The sequence below is a fragment of the Buceros rhinoceros genome, unplaced genomic scaffold (assembly GCF_000710305.1).
Source record: "Buceros rhinoceros silvestris isolate BGI_N320 unplaced genomic scaffold, ASM71030v1 scaffold38126, whole genome shotgun sequence".
In the NCBI taxonomy this organism is placed as follows: domain Eukaryota; kingdom Metazoa; phylum Chordata; class Aves; order Bucerotiformes; family Bucerotidae; genus Buceros; species Buceros rhinoceros.
Window position 1 is genome coordinate 3,544 of NW_010416438.1, and position 4,791 is coordinate 8,334.

Genomic DNA, 4,791 nt, shown 5'->3' on the forward strand with positions numbered 1-4,791 from the left:
GGTAGTGCCAGTTGATTCTGCGAAGAGCTGGGACCTTGCTTAAATTATTGGAGGCTGCGTGCCGCTTCCAAACTAGCTCCCTCTCTCTTTCCAGCACGTTGCGGTTTCCTTTAATGTTGGTGCCCAGTTCAGCATGGCATCCCTTTCCAGTAAAAGGTGGCATCGGGGAGTGGGGAAGCCCTGCACATCAGTGCCAGAGCAGCTGGGACTGAACAACTGCTGCATTTGCTGGGGTTAGGGTTGAGAAAACGGTGAGCGCTCTGAGCAGGAAGCGGGCGAGAGTCAGCGTGGGCAAATTGTGCTTGGGAAGTGATGGGGAAAGGGAGAAGTCTGATGTCAGACGTGTTCTTGTGGGATTTGGAGTTACATTGCTGGAAATGTATCCAGAGGTGTGGATTAAACACTCGAACTTTTAAAAATAATTTCATAACATTTATTTACTAATTGATGTGGACCCAGGCAGGGCTACCCTGGCCACATCTGCTGTAGGCAGCAGCCCTGTGCTGGGGAAGGGCTTGACAGAAAGTCCTTTACAAACACGATCTTACTGAAATCAGTGGGGATATTCCCTCAAAAAGTAGCTGGTGGGAATACCTGTGGTTCTTCCTGTGCCTGTCAGCTTTCTGAAAAACCCATTGAACATAGAAACACCCAAGGTCAGAGCTGGTGAGAAAATAAATGTCCATTCTCTGGGAAATGCTGACGCTTCAGAATGTGGTGCTGTCCAAAATTGGGTCAGAAGACAAAATTCCAAGGTCTCTGTAATAGAGATTTTGAAGCTGCTGTTCTCTTATTTTCATGGTTACTGAAAATGGAAATGGTTAGAATTGTTAGGATGCATTAAAAGCCTAAATGGGGGAGGAAAAAAGGACGGTTTTAACAACACCCCCCCTTCTAGTTGACAAGATTGCAGGAGTTCACAGTTGCCTCAGAACAGTCTGATGTGTTGAGCCGCTTCTGTTGGTAGAGCTGTTTCCACTAGCTCAGACCAGCGTTGCTATTTCCCTGGTAGCTGTTTGCACCCACAGATGCTCTGGATTTTCTGACACAGCAGAGGTCTGGGTTTTCGACTGGTCTGGGGTTTTATGAGGAATTGTTTTTTATCTAGTTAGTCCTTGGAATGTCAAGGAGGATGGAGTAACTCTTGCTGCAGATCTACACGGTTTTTAAGTACGTTCTTGGTCTGAGCTGCTGTAGTTACAAGCTTTAAGACTATCAAGCTGTGGGAAAAGGAGTTGCTGGGTGCTGAAGGGTTAAGGTGGGTGATACCCGGAGAGCTGCACACTCCCCACGCTGCAGGAAGAGCGGGGTAAGTTTGAAGATGCTGTCCTGTCAGACCCTGCACTCCCTCTCTGTTTGCAGAGTCCTCGGCACTGGGGCTCTGGATCAAACTGGGGCGCTTAAAACCGGCGGTGCTCACCCTCTATTAATTAGCACTGGTATCGATGGGATTCTCTGTGCTGCTTCTCCAGAAGTGTCCTGAGAAAGTGTTCGCGTTCCTAATCCACCTCCGTCCTCGCAACTCTGGCTCGATTTTTTTCCCTCCCCCCCGCTTTAATTTTCTGCTCGGTCCTTCTGCTCGGGTTACAGGACCAGCCCATGATATCACCGCTCTGAGCTGAGCCCGAGGGGGCTGGCTCTGGGAGGGGTTTGCTTGACTAACTCTAGTGAAATTTGCCAGGAAGCAGCAGCTTCTCGCAGCATTTTTCTCTGGCTGCAGGATATTTTCCAGCGCAGAGGGGACCAGTCAGACGGCGCGCTCAGCCCAGAAGAAAGAACTTCATGAAGCACAAGAAGACAGAGGTCACCCCCCGCACAGCCTACCACTAACTCTGAGGTAAACACAGTCCAAGCCGGAGCAGCGGCTTTATTGCTAGAGATGAAAGGGCTGAAGAATCAGTCTGAATATTTCTAACCCTCTTTTGCTTCGGGGCTGAAAGTTTGATTTTTGCTTCTTCCCTTTTCTCTTTGAAGGTGTTTTCTTTCCCCTTCATCAGTTTGTTATAAATTGTGGTGTTGGATGCAGGCTTGGGAAGAAGGTCCGTGTTTCTTCTCATTCCTGTCCCCTGAGCCTTGCTTTGGCAGGGGTGGGATGACACTGATACTCAGTGTCGCTTCGCAGAGGTGTTGTGACCGCGTTAAAGATTCTCCGCTTGCTCACAGGGATGCACAGATAAAATAATGATAAAAAAAAAAAGTTGCAAACTGTCTACAAGTTCGGGCAATGTGTGTTCTGTAACGTTTAAATATGCTGGGCTTAGACCAGAGAGCTACAGTACATGCCATCTACGGTGTGTAAATGTTACCAGCTAAACTGCAGAAGCGGTTTAAGTTCTCTCTGAATAACTGTGCTCTGTCAGAGGCAAGGGCTTCGGAGCAGATGTTTCCCACTGGGAAAAGATCCCTAGTTAAGAAGCTTTTCTGCTGTCAGTGCTTGGGATTTGCAGTCCCCAGCCTGCCAGCGACTTTCTTGAGGCTGTTTCATCACACAATGATCAGTAGTTTCCAGATGACGCCGGGCTATGCGGTGGTACCCACCTGCAGAGTGGCGGCACAGGAACACGAACACGGGATGTTTCTCTCCGCAGTGAACCCGGCCCAGGGTGAGTTCTGATTCTGCAGCAGGCACACAAATAACTCTGCCTTCTTTGACACAGTTTTTTCTGTTGCTTAATTTAAACAGATGTTCCTGTGTGGGGGTAAAAAAAGATCTAAAGACCAAGATAACTAAACTAGGATCTTCCTCTATAGTCTTCTAAACTATCTGGAAGTGTAGTAGGAAAAGTATTCAGCATCTCTACAATCAGCTCATAAAGATGACAGAGCTTTCAGATAGGGGCTGAAAATAATTGCTTTAAGGTTCCTTTTTGCCTTTCTAATTTCAGCTGTATTGAACCACCCACAGTGGCGGAATTTCCTTGGCAGGGAACTGGAGAGTGGTTAGGAAACATAAAATGAAATATTAACGTGAAGTGCTGCAACAGCAAAGCGTGTAAGGGAGAACCCATATCTTCAGCATAGTGTCTGAAGGCTGCAGGAATGAATTTCACGTGGTCTTAGTTCTAAGTGCAGGATGATGCTGGGAAGCACCCCAAAAACTGAGCTGCTGACGTGAAGTTGAACACTTCAGTCAGGTGGTGATGAGGCTCGAGGTAGCTCCGAGACTGGCTGCTCTCCAGTGAAATCCCGTGTGGTGCTTTGTGAGTGCTGGGGCAGGAGTGCAGAGGTGAGGGCTGTAGGAAAACCTTCAGGAAAGATTTAGCAGCTTGGAAAAGCCACGGAGACTGAAGGGAGTGTTATGCTGTTGTCTTCGGCAGGAGGGTTGAAGAGAGAAGCTGAGTGTTTTGCTGGAAGTGCTGTCCTGCAGGTTAAGCAGAGACCGGAGACCCCCAAATGCACCGCCAGGAATGTTTTCTGGAGTTTTCCCACACTTTGACTCCCGGGTTCACAGTCCTTACCGTACCCCTACATTCCCTTCTGCTTGTTGCTTTTATGTTTATTTTAACCTTTTGTTCTTTCTCACCCTGAACTGTTTCACAACATTCTTGGTGCTGTTTAAAAACACCGTGATGTCTTTCTTAGAGATTGCAGCTCCAGCAGGTAGAACGATGTAGCAGATCACCAGTGAGCTGGTGTGCACAGCGCTTTGTGTGACATCCTCTGGGAGCACGTGTGTATCTGTTACCTCTGTGGTCTTTGCTACATACAGACAGATGGCTTGGTCATCATCATCACATCCACTAGCTGCAAATTAAAGAATTTTTTTATGGTACTATGTTCAAAAATCACTTTTTCTGTATAGTTGTCTTGGAAGCGTATTTGAGGATGAGTTCTCTTTCCTATTAAGAGACCAGCACAAGGTGTGTGGAACAGCCAGCTGGTGTTGGCCAGGAGCTGGTAGTGGTCTTGATTCACATCTCCATTCCTCTTTGGTCTCCAACGCCAGGCGAAGGGAAGAGATAAGGAAAATAAAAGCACTTCCCCAAATGAGGCATTTTTGAATCACAGCCGTGATATGGAGAGAAGATGCTGCGTGTGTCCATCTGATATCCAGGCAAGTTGTTTTTGCCTTCTAAAATAACCGAATGTCTCAAGGGGCTGAAACTGAAAGCAAATGCGAATGGCTTCAGTTGAAGAAGGAGGTTGGAGAGGAGGCGGCAGCCTGGCTTTGGGAGCTGTAAGGAGTGTTCGGCTGAGCCCTTTCAGGAGACACGCTGCCCATGGATCTGGGTGTTGTGCCCCGCAAAGGTTGTGGTGTTCTTGCGAGAGGTCTCTGGAGATCTGGTCAAACCATGATGTGAAGGGCTTTGGTTAGGCAGCTTCCACAAACAGTCATTTTTCTGGTGGTAGACTCAAAGTTGTCTTTTAGAAGAAAACACAAGCAAAGTGCCTTTTTTTTCCCTACTCCAAACTAGAGTGTTTGTCTCTCAGAGTTGTGTTCTCCTGTACAGCTTCAGTCACGAGTGATGGCAGGCAACACGCGCTCCTGAGCGATGTGCAGCTTTTTCTGCTGCCTGTTGTAGTTGATCCTCGTCAGCTGGCAAACACTTCAAACTGGTTTCTGTTCCAGGCAGTGCGTCCTTCAATAAGCTTTTGGGAGGAATAAAAAAAGTGGGTGTGTACGTAGGTGTGTTTGAATTTGAAGCAGAGACCAGAAGGTTCTTTAGTAGTTATTAAATAATGTTGTTTCTCCCTTGAGAGAGCTCTCGTGGCTGGTGAAGTCGTGGCAAGTCTATAGCTTTGCATGGTGTAAGCTTTACCTCTGCTGCAACAGGGCACGCTGGGACTTCG